We start from the raw sequence: 15,694 nt of genomic DNA, 5'->3' as shown, positions 1-15,694 counted from the left end.
TCTTCTGAAATGGGAATGGGAAGAAAAAATAAAGCTCACCTAGAGTTTACCTTTTCCCAATGATTTGAAGATCCACATCTGCTCTCTTCTACAAGGGCCTCGAGCACAAGAGCTTTATGACCTCAAACCAAGGCTGTTCAGGGGAAGAAGTGTTTTTTCCAAGTAGAGAAGAGCTTAGAGGATGATGGTTTGCATGTACTGTGCTAGAACTAATTCTAATAGGAGATCCCATGAAGGAAGTCAAAGATGTGACCAGGAAGCGGGGATGGCTTCAATTAATAGGATGATGAAGCTAGACTACATAGAAGAGGGCTTGAGCAGCCTCGACCGTCACTCTTCCCTCAGCAAGTTTGGTTCCAGAGACCATGAAATCAGGCAAATAAAGTATGGCCTAAGGGAGAAGCTGGACAAGTACATTGCTGCCGTCGAAGAGGAAGTAGTAATTAGCCTGGAAGGAGAAGAAGGCGGCCCTTTGCCTCACTTACTCATCCACCAGTTTACTGAACCACTCCTGAACTGGACGAGCATTGGGGAGGACTTCAAGTTCATTCATGCCATTGAGTCAACCAACCAAATTACCACTAGCATCAAGTCGGTCATCGAGTCTGTTGATGAACCTTATGTTTACAATTCTATCATTGAGTCTTTTGTTTATAAGTATGTTGTTCCCATAGAGGAAAGTCAAGAGTCCATGTATATTGGGTCTGTCACTCCTTCATTCATGTACTTGCCTCCTTTTTCCGATGATGATTTAAATGAATATCAAAACTTAATAAAACAATGCAAACCAAAGAAAGCCCAACCCATCCGTAAGGATACCCAGGTTATTAATTTGGGAACTAACCAATGCCCTCGAAAGGTAAAAATTGGTATCACCCTAGAAGATGAAGAAGCAAGACAGATGATCAGCTTACTATAGGAATTTGCAAAAGTCTTTGCCTAGTAGTATGAAGATATGCCTAGAATTGACCCCAACATTGTACAACATCGTTTGTCGACTTACTCTGGGGCAAAGCCCATCAAGCAGAATCTCAGAATGATACATCCTGAATGGAGTGAAAATATTAGAGAAGAAGTCATGAAGCAATGGAATGCAGATTTCTTACAAGTGGTAGAGTACCCCTGATGGTTGGCCAATATTGTACCAATTCCAAAGAAAGATGGAAGAGTACGTATGTGTGTGGATTTTTGAGATCTCAACAAAGTGAGCCCGAAAGATGATTTCCCATTACCTCATATTGATGTATTGGGTGATAGCACCGTGTTGCATGCCTTGCTATCATTTATGGATTATTAGGATATAATCAAGTGAGTATGTACCTAGAGGATCGTGAGAAGATAGCCTTCACCACTCCATGGGATACTTATTGTTATAAGGTCATGCCTTTTGGATTGAAGAATGCCAGGAAAACTTATCAAAGAGCAGCTCAGCCATCCTACATGACATGATACACAAGGATGTGGAAGTCTATGTGGATGATATAATTGTAAAGTAAAGAGATCAATCGGGGCACATTCTCATGTTGAGACGTTTCTTCGAAAGGATCAAGAAGTACCAGCTAAGGTTGAACCCCCAGAAGTGTGTGTTCGGGGCAACGACAGGGAAGTTGTTGGGTTTCTTGGTGACTAAAAGAGGCATTGAAATTGATCCCATCAAGATCAAGGCAATTCAAGAAATGCTCAAACCTCGCACAGAGAAGCAAATCCGAGGATTCTTAGGTCACATCCAGTACATCAACAGGTTCATAGCCCAGCTGACCAAGATTTGTGAACCAATTTTCAAGTTGCTGAAGAAGGATCAACCCACGAAATGGAATGATCAATGTCAAGAGGCTTTTGACAAGATAAAAGAATATCTTATGAACCCGCTAGTGTTGACAGCACCAGTGGAAGGAGAACCGCTCTTGCTATATTTGTCAGTTGGAGAAAATTCTATGGGCTCGTTGCTAGCTTAGAAAGAAATAGATAAGGGGGCGGAGCACGCCATATATTACCTCATCAAGAAGTTTATGGAGTATAAAGCATGGTACACATCTCTGGAGAAAACCTATACTGCATTGATTTGGGCCACCAAAAGGCTGCAACATTACATGATAGCATATCCTGTATGATTGATCTCAAGGATGGATCTAATCAAGTATCTCTTCAAGAAACCAGCTCTCACAGGAAGAATGACTCATTGGCTGCTATTATTATCAGAATTTGACATCACTTATGTTACTCAGAAAGCTATCAAGGGGCAAGCTACAGCTAATCATTTGGCTATCTACCCAATAGAAGATGGAAGAGCCCTAAATGATGCTTTTCCAGATGAAGAGATTTCAACAATTGAAGAAGAAGACGCATCCAACGAATGGCAGTTATTCTTTGATGGAGCAGCCAACCAAAAGGGGAGTGGTGCAGGGATTTTTCTTGTTACTCCAGACGGCCTTTATCTACCCTCGTCATTCAATCTTGATTTTTTATGTACCAATAACATTGCTGAGTATAAAGCATGTACCTTGGGACATGAGATAGCCCTAACCATTGGAGTAAAAAGAATCAAGGTATATGGGGATTCGGCTATTGTCATATGTCAGACACAAGAAAAGTGGAAAATCAGAGATGAAAAGCTAAAGCCGTACTAAGAACATTTGGAAGAGGTGATCAGACATTTTGAGAATATCTCATTTGAATACTTCCAAAAATATAACAACTGGTTTGCTGACCTCCTGGCATCCTTAGCATCAATGGTAGAATATAATCCAATGGCCAAGATTTGACCATTCTTAGTGGAGCAAAGAAGCAAGCCCATCTACTAGAATACGGTGAATTCTCTCACCATAGATGGCCGATCTTGGTTCGCTCACATTGTGGACTTCATCAGGGAGAGGAAGTATCCAGTTGAAGTTACCAACAGGGAAAAGAAGTTCCTAAGGAGATATGCTACCCAGTTCATCCTCCAAGGAGATTTGTTGTACAAAAGATCCTATGATGGGATACAGCTGTTGTGTGTAGATGAAGAGCAAGATCAGACAATCATGGAAAAAATTCATCAAGGCCTTTGCAGACCCCATATGAATGCCAAAATGTTAGCCAAGAAGATCCTGAGATTGGGATATTATTGGAATATAATGGAAGTAGATTGTGTCAGCTATGTCAAGAAATGCCACAAGTGCCAGATATTTTCCAACATCATACATATCCCGCCAACAGAATTGCACTCACTTAGTTCCCCCTGGCCGTTCTCCACTTGGGGCATTGACATTATAGGGAAGGTCAACCCCAAAGCATCCAACGGACATGAGTTCTCTTTGTGGCCATTAATTACTTCACCAAGTTGTTGAAGCCCAATCATATGCAATTCTCACATCAACTAAGGTAGCAAAGTTCATTCAAGAAAACATCATTAGCTAGTATGGAGTACTGCAAGAGTTGATATCAGATCAAGGATCCCATTTCTGGGGCAAGACTGATAAGATTTGTAAAAAGTTCGGCATCAAGAGGTATCACTCTACCACTTACAGTCCACAGACCAATGGGGCAATAGAAGCAGCCAACAAGAACATCAAGGTTATCCTCCAGAAGATGGAAAAAACACACAAGGATTGGACAGACAAGTTATCACTTGCATTATGGGTATATCATACTTCTGTGCGGTCCTCGACTGGGGTAACTCCATTCTCTTTGGTATACAGAGTCGAAGCAATTTTGCCAGTAGAAATCCTAGTACCATCCCTAAGGGTACTGTTGGATAGTTAATTACCAGAAGGACAATGGCTGAAAGCTAGGCATGATGAGCTCAATTTTATTGATGAAAGGTGTACGAAGGCCATGGATCATCTAAGGAAGTATCAGCTAAGAATAGCAAGGGCTTTCAACAAAAATGTGAAGCCCCGACACATAGAAGAGGGTGAGCTTATTCTTCGTGAACAAAGAGCTCCAATTCATGATCCAAGAGGAAAGTTTTGGCCTAATTGGAGTGGCCCGTTTACTGTCAAAAAAATTCTACCAGGCAAAGCAGTGAAGCTTACTGACCTCATTGGGGAAAAAGTATCAGGATTGGTCAACATGAATCAACTCAAGAGATATTTTATTTAATCGGGTGAATAACCCAAATTACGCTAGACCTGATTCCTCCCAAGGGATACGTAGGCAACTTGACATTCTCAAGTGCAGTCTTAACCATCTCAAGGCAATAAATCGGTTCCCAGATTAATAATCAAGGTGCATTAAAATATCATCATAGCTTATGTCCCACAAGAATTACCATATGGCATATATGACCATCAGGAATCTGTCATTCCCCTATGGTCCATCACATCTCATCTAGAAACTTCATTTTCCCCAAGAATCGCCATTCGGCATACATGGCCAATAGGAATCTGCCATTCCCCTATGGTCCTCCCAATACCTATCCAGGGTCTCATCTCTCCCCCAAAGATTACCACCTGACACTATTAATCAAGGCTAGTTCATTCCCCACCTTGATTAGTCAGGACTTTGATGCATAATGGTAAAGGTTTGGTTGTGGCAATGGCTAATGTCATTATACCTCTTCTTTGCTTAATTTGGTTTCAGAAAAGATCATGGACTCTTTGGATGAGACACTAAGTAAGTGGACTTTAAACATTGGCATCTCTGCGCCAGACCTACTAAAATCGGTGAATTTGTCTATGCTCGACTAGATCAGATGTATGGAATTGCACCATTGCTTACTCAAACAAGTACCTCGACATTGGGATGCTAATCTCCATGTATTTCGGTTCAAGACAAGACCGTTGAGATATGTCCAACTTTGGAGGAATTGGTGGATTTTTATCCACACCAAGAATTGTCTCCTCACATTGTGGCTCATCTTTCCTCCCTTTGGTAGGATAATTGTACTCATGTAATCCATCTGCCTTCACTTGGTAGTAAAGTATGGTGATGCTTGAATTTTCACATTATTCCAATTGCCCTGATGAATGCTTGAGTTGTGAAATTCATCATGCCTAGATAATCAAAATGTAGAAAAGTTTCTTAAAATTAAAAAAAACTCTTCATTTCAAAAGTACGAAGTGCATAAATAAAAGACAAAGAAAGAAAATAAACAAACATGGGGAGGGAAAAGAAAAATCCAAAAAGAAACACTGTATCTGTATCTTGCCAGGAAAGGATCGTTAAGGATCAACATCCTCTTTGGCACCATATTCAGAGCAATCCATGGTAAGCATCATTATATTGGCCTTTGGTGGCCAAATCTCATTACATCGGCCTCAAGTGGCCAAATTATCATTACATCGGGCCCGAGTGGCCAAATCATCATTACATCGGCCTCAAGTGGCCAAATCTCATTACATCGGCCCTAAGCGGCCAAATCATCATCACATCGGCCTCAAGTGGCCAAATCTCATTGCACCGGCCCCGAGTAGGCCAACCACATTTGACTGACCTAGTGACTCGCAATCAATTGCACAGGTCCTAAGGAGTCTAGTTTCATTGTACATCCAAACCAAGACTAAAGCCCAGATTGGATTGAAAGGCCCAACACGAAAACTCCTCCCGAGACAGGCATATGGAAGCCCAATCGAAGGAAATTAAGGTGAATTTGTTAAAGCCCAGATTGGATCAAAAGGCCCAACTTGGAAACCCGACCCGAGACCGGCATATGGAAGCCTGGTCAAAGGAAACTAAGGTGAATTTGCTAAATCCCTTCTGCAGAGAGGGTTCAAACCTCTGCAAACAACATTTCTGGAATGGCATTCACCAAACCAGGTCAATCTCAAGTACCAACATCTTCTGCAGGAATGGCGTAAAATCCCTGCATACAAGATCAGCAAACCAGGTAAGATTCTAAACTTTGACTAGTAAGAAAATATTACCTGGTGTATTTTCAACTCCATCATTGTTGATCAAGATGATGGCAGTACATGCTCTGAGTGACAAAATGTGGTTGTTCTTTCCTTTGCCCTTCGGCTGTTGGTATAAGTCTCGACCAAAGAGGGGCATTTTGCAGACTGATGAGCACATTTATGTGTGAAATCTAGGGTAGTAAAACATGCATTTTACATATTTAGAATGGAGCTACCTTGGGTTTTACTCTCTTTTTGCAGGTTTTATATTTTCAAGGCCTTAAGGACTATCGGGAGCTATATCTTCAATTTTACACGTAAAGAGGTCCTATTTCTTTCCATGGTTGCGAAGAGGACGAAATTCTGAGCAAGATGGACGTGTTCAATTAAAAGTACACATTCGTTTGGTCACCCGTACAAATGATTATTCTTTTTCGGGTCAGAAAAAGAATAATGGATCAGAACTGAACCGAGATGCAGAACCAGCCCGTTTGCAATTGTCCCAGAGGTACAAGGAATACTCCAAATGCCAACAAGGATCGATGGACCACATCTTTAAGTGATTAAAGATTTGTTTTTGGTAACAACAACTACCTAGCTTAGTTGGTCAGCTATGGTGTACAAAATTCTCTTGCTCACCAAGAGGTCTCAAGTTCGAATCTTATGGTTGTTTTTTTTAGAAGATTTTGTTGAAGATTTCCTGCTTTTCACTCACTTAAAGCACTAAGGGCATGGAGGGGATTTCCACATCAAGTTAGAAGCAAGCAAAATCGTGGAAGCAAGAAGAGAAGAAAAAGAAAAAGAAAAAAAGGAAAGCAAAATCGTGGAAGCAAGAAGAGAAGAAAAAAAAAAGAAAGAGAAAAAAAGGGGAGAACCAAAAATTGTCCAAATCTTCTCTCTCCTCCACATCATCACCAAAGATTGTCCAAATCACACAAAGGAAGAAAAAAAAATCGTCCCTAGGAGAGAGAAAAAAAGAAGAAAAATAAATTAGAAAAAAAAAGGAAAGAAAATAAGCAAAAAATTTTAGGAAATTTCTCAAAATTTATTTCTCTCTTCTCTCTCCTCCATCTTAGCACTTTTGGACTCAAAAGATCTCACAATCAATTGTGGGTTTCTCTCTTTTAGGAAAGAGAAAATTGTTACCCTACCTCTCCATTCCCTATAAATACAACTCATGTAAGAGGAGGAGACACAATTCATTCTTCTTCTAGTTTTTTTTTAGTTGCTCTCTCTCTTCCTCTCTTCTCTCTTTAGTTTTAGTTCTTCTCTATTTTTGCTTTAATCACTTTTGTAATAGTTTTTTTTTATTTCAATTAATGCAAGCACTCTTTTATTTTTATTCAGTTCTTTTTATGTTTATGATTTATGCAATTGAGTTGTAATTTTTTAAGTTATAGTTCTAGGCTTAGATCTAGGTGACAAGATCACGAGCCGTGGAGCAATTTTTTTTCAAGTTCAAGCATTGATTCAAGTAAGTAGGCTCCTTCAGTAGTCTTCTCTCCCCCCTCTCATTCCCTCTTCTGACTACCCTTTCTTTCTTAATTTAGGATTTTTATTTTCAGTCGTTACATTATTGCTATCCCTTTCCCCCAAGGTTCATGGCTAGTGTATGTGTTGGCTTTGCCCCTCCTAGCCATAGAACCATCAATTTATTGCTTTTATTTTAATTGTCTCCCTTTCCCTAAAGCCAAGTAGAGAAACCCTTGTAAGAGTGACTCTCTGGTCAAGTAGGGAAGCTCATATTATGATGCATCCCTCGGGCTAAGTAGAGAAACCTACTTGTGAGTCTCTCTCTAGCTTTATCCCCTTTCTTTTACTTTATTTTTATTTCAGCATTTTTTTCCTTTATTTATTATTTTTTTTTTTAATTGCGTGGGTTGTTTATTTTCAGTTATTTATTTATTTAATTTTAATTGCGTGGCTGGCGTCTTTAAATTCTTAGATGACGAATGGTTAGGACGTTATTTTTAGGACGGTAATTAGAATTAGATCACAACCATTAATCAGATCACTTTCGCATTATTAAAAGAAATAAAAAATAAAGTGGCTACTCTCCCTGTGTTCGACCCGTAGCTACACTGATCCGTACGCTTGCGGTTATTTTTTAAATCTCAAACAAGTTTTTGGCGCCGTTGCCGGGGAGACTGTTCCATGTTATTTTTCACTTTCTTTTGGTAAATCGGAGTGCTTTGTTTGCTTTGTTTTATATTTTTCCTTTTCTTTTATTGAATTCCTGAGAATAACAACTTGCAATAATAGTTGTATCAGTGGAGGTCGCCATGCCTCACAGTATGATAAAGACAGGTTTCGCCCTGTAGCAGTACCTCAGGAATTGACCTGAGCAACCCTGGATCCCTGCCGGTAAGCTCCCAAAAAAACCAAAAAAAAATAAAAAATAAAAATAAAAAAATTCAAAAAAAAATCATAAAAAAATAAATAAATTTTTGCTATCCATTCTTTTGTGCTTGCCTTACTTTAGTTGTGGGTAGTTTTCTGTTGCATGAGTGTTAAGTGGGTACGTAATACTAAGAATCGGTTAGAAAGAAGAGATCCAACAAGTAGTGACCCTACACGTTTGCTCTCTTTAAAACCCTTCAATATGGGAGACCAACAGCAAAACCCTTCACCTAAATCTCTGAAAGATAGGTTCTACCCTGCTAGAACAGCCCAACCTTCCTGCATAGTTCTACCACAAGCCCAGGGCAATAATTTTGAACTCAAATCTCAATACATCACTATGCTGCCCCACTTCCATGGGTTGACCTCTGAGGATGCATACCTATTTCTAAGGGAATTTGAAGAGGTATGTGTTCTAATTAAGATCCAACAACTTTCTGATGATGTTGTTAAGCTTAGGATTATCACTTTTGCATTGAAAGACCAAGCTAAGAAGTGGTTGTATGGATTACCCACAAATTCCATAACCTCATGGGAACAGTTCACAGTTGTCTTCCTTAAGAAGTTTTTCCCAACTCACAAGACCAATAAGCTTAGAAGTGATATCCTTCAGTTTAGGCAAAAGCCTAGTGAGTCATTTTCCAAGCTTATGGAGAGATTCAAAGATCTACTCCAAGAATGCCCTCACCATGGCCTAGACCTATGGCATTTATGTCAAATAATTTATGAGGGTATTGATTACCCAACTAAACAAATGATAGAGTCTATGTGCCCTGAGGGATTCACATCCTTTACAGATGAAGGAAAAGCATGGGAATTCTTACTTGACTTAGCTGACAAAACCCGTGAGTGGGAATCAACCCAAGAGAGTGAAAGAACTATAGGAGGAAAAGGATATTTTGTGGATGGGATAGTAGCCAAGGAAACCCATTTGGATAGCCTAATCAAGAGGATTGAGGCTATTGTTCCTAGAGAGCCATCATCAGTTAATTTCGTTAAGATTTGTGCTTGGTGCCAGTCCCCTGGACATGTCATAGAAGAATGCCCTAACACCTCTGGGGGCACTTCTAATGATAGTGTTAATGCCTTATACCAGAATAATCCATATAGTAACACATACAATCCAGGATGGAGAAATCACCCAAATTTCTCTTGGAATCAGGGCAACCAAGCAGGACCTTCCAATTTCTATAATCAAGGTCAACCTGGACCCCAAAGGCCTCCCTTTGCACAACAATCTTTTTCTCAAAATACTTTTCCTAGGTCAAATGTAGGACCTCAGGCAAGTTTTCCTAGGGCCCCTCTTCTATCATCTTATCAGCAACCCCCTGGGTTTACCAACACTGGAGAGGCAAGTAGAATAAGTGACTTGGAAAAAAATATGGCCCTCCTCATGACAAGCCATCAAAATCTTACGAGAGAACTTACCCAAGTTGTCTCAATTATGCGTGAGAGGGAGAAGGGAACTTTACCCAGTCAACCAGAGCCTAACCCTAGGCATCATCAGCCTGTTAGTTCACAAGGACCAACTAATGCACCACTGAATATAGTACAAGGTCAGACTCAACAAGGGCCCTCTAACCAATGTAATGTTGTTTATGCCCTTAGGAGTGGTAGAGAGTACCTACAGAGCGTTCCTAAATCTTCCCCATCTATTACTCCTGTTAACTCTTCTTCAGTTGAGGACACAAATGTGCCTCTTGTTCCAGGTTCGTCTGATGAACCTAAAGATTTTTCTGAAACTAAAGATGATTTGGTTGAGGAAACCAAAAATGATTCTTCTGAACAGGGGCAAATCCCTAACAGTCCTTATGTTCATCCTATCCCATTTCCTAATCGCTTGGTACACAAAAAGAAGACTGCTTCCATGGATAAAATTTTAGAAGTCTTCAAAAAGGTAGAAGTGAACATCCCTCTTTTGGATGCCATATCCCAGATCCCCGCCTATGCAAAGGTACTGAAAGATTTGTGTACTCACAAACGTATCACTAGTGTGCCCAAAAAGGCGTTCTTGGCAGGTAACATTAGTTCCATAATTACTCAGCCTATAGCAGCCAAGTATAAGGATCCAGGGAGCCCTACCATATCTTGTGTCATAGGCAACACCTATATTGAGCATGCCTTACTTGACCTTGGCGCAAGTGTGAATCTTTTACCTTACCATGTGTACAAGCAACTAGGATTAGGAGAATTGAAACCCACTGGAACTACTCTTCAGTTGGCAGATAGGTCTGTTAAGATTCCTAAAGGGATGGTTGAGGATGTCTTACTAAAGGTGGGGGAATTTATTTTCCCTGTTGATTTCATTGTGTTAGATACTAAGCCCTTCTCAACCAAGGATGAGATCCCAATAATTCTAGGAAGACCATTCTTGGCTACCAGTAATGCATTAATCAATTGACGGAATGGTTTCCTAAGATTATCTTTTGGTAACCAAACTGTTGAGTTTAACATGTTTAGGATTGGCAAGCAACCACATATGGAAGAAGAGATCAATATGCTTGAGGATTTTCTGGATTTTTCTGATGATTTAGTTACCAACTTTGATATTGATTTTGATTCAGAATTCCAAGAGTGTATGGATGAGTTGGATGATGATAGTGAAAATTTCTTTTCTGAAGTCTTGAGTCTTCACACACTTGTGGAGCCCTTAGGACCCCTTTCCAATTCCATTCCCAAACCTTCCATAGTTGAGCCCCCTAAGCTAGATCTTAAGGAGTTGCCATCTAATTTGAGGTATGCTTTCCTAGGGCTTGACCAGACTCTTCCTGTAATAATTTTTCAAATTTGACTTTTAGCCAGGAAGAGGAGTTACTTAAAGTGTTAAAAGATAATAAGGAAGCCCTAGGTTGGAGCATGGCTGATATCAAGGGTATAAGCCCTTCCATTGTGCAACATCATATACATCTTATGGAGGATTCCAAACCATCCACGGAACCCCAAAGAAGAGCTAACCCAGTGATGATGGAAGCCATTAAGAAAGAGATCCTAAAGTGCTTGGATCATGGAATAATTTATCCTATTTCTGACAGCCAATGGGTAAGCCCAGTTCACGTAGTGCCTAAGAAGTCTGGTGTGACTGTAGTTCCTAATGCCAATAATGAGTTGATCCCTACCCGTGTCTAAACAGGATGGCGTGTGTGCATTGATTACAGGAAGTTAAATGCGGCAACCTGGAAGGACCACTTCCCATTATCATTCATTGACCAGATGTTAAAGAGGTTAGCTGGACATGAATACTATTGCTTTCTTGATGGATATTCTGGCTATAACCAAATCCCAATTGCTTTAGAGGACCAACATAAGACCACTTTTACATGCCCATATGGAACATTTGCTTACAGGCGTATGCCCTTTGGGCTTTGCAATGCCCCTGCTACGTTCCAACGATGCATGATGAGCATTTTTTCTGACATGGTCGAAAAATTCTTAGAAGTATTTATGGATGACTTTTCAATTCATGGGAATTCCTATTCTGAATGTCTTCATCATCTTTCCCTAGTTTTGAAAAGGTGCATATCTAAGAATTTGGTTTTGAATTGGGAGAAATGCCATTTTATGGTTAAATCTGGTATTGTTTTAGGTCATGTAATATCCAAGGAGGGAATTAACGTAGATAGAGCTAAAGTGGATTTAATTGATAATTTACCACCTCCTCAATCTGTTAAGGATGGTCGGTCTTTTCTAGGGCATGCAGGCTTCTACAGAAGGTTTATTAAGAACTTTAGTCAGTTAGCCCGACCTCTCACCTCATTACTTGTCAAAGATCAGACTTTTGAGTTTTCCAAAGAGTGCCTAGAATCCTTCAAGCAACTTAAGAAGGAGTTGACCAATGCACCCATTGTTCAACCTCCTGTTTGGACTGAACCTCCTTCAAGAAATTAAATTCTTTTTAATTTGGCATGGGTTGACAAATGCACAATTTTAAATGAAATGTGAAATGTGGTATAAAGAAGAATAAGAGCTGATTCCCTTGGAACTAGATAGAGCATTGCGTCTCAGGAAGCATGGTGTCTTGATCGAAATTCCTTGGGAGGAAACTTTTGAAGTAACTCTAGCATCACTGCCTTTGTGGACATATGCAAAAAGCAAAGCTACATAGTAACTTGGGTGTCAGGTGTTTGCTCCACCATGTCATTCAGGCCAAAAGTAGTGGAGTAGAATAGAGTTTATTATTCAAAAAAAAAAAAAAAGAAAAAAAAAATGTGCAAATGTCATTATTGCTTGGTAACATGTTTGGTCAAAAACACTCCAACGTCTTAGTCATTGGTTCCTTATTTCTTCACAAGTGGTTTTGCCTTAAGATAAGGATGTTTTGGAAGAGACGAGGTGAGTTCCAAATTAAGAAATATGCTAGTGCCTAGAATTGATAAAGGGTAATAAAAGTTCAAGTGTGGGGGTCCCTTGTAAGAGAAATTATCTTTGCTCCAGATCAGTATGAGCCTTACCTTTAGCCAAAGTTGGGAGTTGTTTATTCTGAATTTTGGGTGTATATTCACTGCAAACACCCACGAGACACAACTCGTCCACTAGGGGTGACCTAGGGGTTTAAAGGCTTGTTGCACATGCTAAGTGCAACCGTGATTCCTATGAAAGTGAGTTAGATTTTTTTTTTTATTCTTTTTCTTTTTGTTTTGCTCGAGGACTAGCAAAGTCTAAGTGTGGGGGAATTCTGATGAGCACATTTATGTGTGAAATCTAGGGTAGTAAAACATGCATTTTACATATTTAGAATGGAGCTACCTTGGGTTTTACTCTCTTTTTGCAGGTTCTATATTTTCAAGGCCTTAAGGACCATCGGGCGCTATATCTTCAATTTTACACGTAAAGAGGTCCTATTTCTTTCCATGGTTGCAAAGAGGACGAAATTCTAAGCAAGATGGACGTGTTCAATTAAAAGTACACATTCATTTGGTCACCCGTACAAATGATTATTCTTTTTCGGGTCAGAAAAAGAATAATGGATCAGAACTGAACCGAGATGCAGAACCAGCCCGTTTGCAATTGTCCCATAGGTACAAGGAATACTCCAAATGCCAACAAGGATTGATGGACCACATCCTTAAGTGATTAAAGATTTGTTTTTGGTAACAACAACTACCTAGCTTAGTTGGTGAGCTATGGTGTACAAAATTCCCTTGCTCACCAAGAGGTCTCAAGTTTGAATCTCATGGTTGTTTTTTTTAGAGAATTTGTTGAAGATTTCCTGCTTTTCACTCACTTAAAGCACTAAGGGCATGGAGGGGATTTCCACATCAAATTAGAAGCAAGCAAAATCGTGGAAGCAAGAAGAGAAGAAAAAGAAAAAAAAAAAGGAAAGCAAAATCGTGGAAGCAAGAAGAGAAGAAAAAAAAGGAAAGAGAAAAAAGGGGAGAACCAAAAATTGTCCAAATCTTCTCTCTCCTCCACATCATCACCAAAGATTGTCCAAATCACACAAAGGAAGAAAAAAAAATCGTCCCTAGGAGAGAGAAAAAAAAAGAAGAAAAATAAATTAGAAAAAAAAAAGGAAAGAAAATAAGCAAAAAATTATAGGAAATTTCTCAAAATTTATTTCTCTCTTCTCTCTCCTCCATCTTAGCACTTTTGGACTCAAAAGATCTCACAATCAATTGTGGGTTTCTCTCTTTTAGGAAAGAGAAAATTGTTACCCTACCTCTCCGTTCCCTATAAATACAACTCATGTAAGAGGAGGAGACACAATTCATTCTTCTTCTAGTTTTCTTTAGTTGTTCTCTCTCTTCCTCTCTCTCTCTTTAGTTCTAGTTCTTCTCTATTTTTGCTTTAATCACTTTTGTAATAGTTTTTTTATGTCAATTAATGCAAGCACTCTTTTATTTTTATTCAGCCTTTTTATGTTTATGATTTATGCAATTGAGTTGTAATTTTTTAAGTTATAGTTCTAGGCTTAGATCTAGGTGACAAGATCACGAGCCGTGGAGCAATTTTTTTTCAAGTTCAAGCATTGATTCAAGTAAGTAGGCTCCTTCAGTAGTCTTCTCTCCCCCCTCTCATTCCCTCTTCTGACTACCATTTCTTTCTTAATTTAGGATTTTTATTTTCAGTCGTTACATTATTGCTATTCCTTTCCCCCAAGGTTCATGGCTAGTGTATGTGTTGGCTTTGCCCCTCCTAGCCATAGAACCATCAATTTATTGTTTTTATTTTAATTGTCTCCTTTTCCTTAAAGCCAAGTAGAGTAACCCTTGTAAGAGTGACTCTCTGGTCAAGTAGGGAAGCTCATATTATGATGCATCCCTCGGGCTAAGTAGAGAAACCTACTTGTGAGTCTCTCTCTAGTTTTATCCCCTTTCTTTTACTTTATTTTTATTTTAGCTTTTTTTTCATTTATTTATTTAATTTTTTTTAAATTGCGTGGGTTGTTTATTTTTAGTTATTTAATTATTTAATTTTAATTGTGTGGCTTGCGTCTTTAAATTCTTAGATGACGAATGGTTAGGACATTATTTTAGATACATATGTTTAGGACGGTAATTAGAATTAGATCACAACCATTAATCGGTTCACTTTCGCATTATTAAAAGAAATAAAAAAATAAAGTGGCTGCTCTCCCTGTGTTCGACCCGTAGCTATACTGATCCGTACGATTGCGGTTACATTTTAAATTTCAAACAAGTTTTTGGCGCCGTTGTCGGGGAGACAGTTCCATGTTATTTTTCAATTTCTTTTAGTAAATCGGAGTGCTTTGTTTGCTTTGTTTTATATTTTTCCTTTTCTTTTATTGAATTCCTGAGAAGAACAACTTGCAATAATAGTTGTATCAGTGGAGGTCGCCATGCCTCACAGTATGATAAAGATAGGTTTCGCCTTGTAGCAGTACCTCAGGAATTGACCTGAGCAACCCTGGATCCCTGCCGGTAAGCTCCCAAAAAGCAAAAAATAAATAAATAAATAAAAAAAAATCATAAAAAAAAAATTTGCTATCCATTCTTTTGTGCTTGTCTTACTTTAGTTGTGGGTAGTTTTTCTGTTGCATAAGTGTTAAGTTGGTACGTAATACTAAGAATCGGTTAGAAAGAAGAGATCCAACAAGTAGTGACCCTATACGTTTGCTCTCTTTAAAACCCTTCAATATGGGAGACCAACAGCAAAACCCTTCACCTAAATCTCTGAAAGATAGGTTCTACCCTGCTAGAACAGCCCAACCTTCCTGCATAGTTCTACCACAGGCCCAGGGCAATAATTTTGAACTCAAATCTCAATACATCACTATGTTGCCCCACTTCCATGGGTTGACCTCTGAGGATGCATACCTATTTCTAAGGGAATTTGAAGAGGTATGTGTTCTAATTAAGATCCAACAGCTTTCTGATGATGCTGTTAAGCTTAGGTTTATCACTTTTGCATTGAAAGACCAAGCTAAGAAGTGGTTGTATGGATTACCCACAAATTCCATAACCTCATGGGAACAGTTCACAGTTCTCTTCCTTAAGAAGTTTTTCCCAACTCACAAGACCAAT

General features: G+C 39.1%; 1 non-coding gene across 1 annotated transcript; it reads right to left on the bottom strand.

The window, feature by feature from the left end:
- Window positions 1-8,802: 8,802 nt before the first annotated feature.
- LOC122058531 lies at window positions 8,803-8,909 on the bottom strand. Its single transcript, XR_006133824.1, has one exon. It is a non-coding gene; the product is annotated as a small nucleolar RNA R71 (small nucleolar RNA).
- Between the last annotated feature and the right edge of the window lie 6,785 nt (window positions 8,910-15,694).

Source organism: Macadamia integrifolia, chromosome 12 (assembly GCF_013358625.1).
Source record: "Macadamia integrifolia cultivar HAES 741 chromosome 12, SCU_Mint_v3, whole genome shotgun sequence".
In the NCBI taxonomy this organism is placed as follows: Eukaryota; Viridiplantae; Streptophyta; class Magnoliopsida; order Proteales; family Proteaceae; genus Macadamia; species Macadamia integrifolia.
The sequence above is the reverse complement of the archived record's forward strand: the minus strand, read 5'-3'. Positions and strand labels throughout refer to the sequence as shown.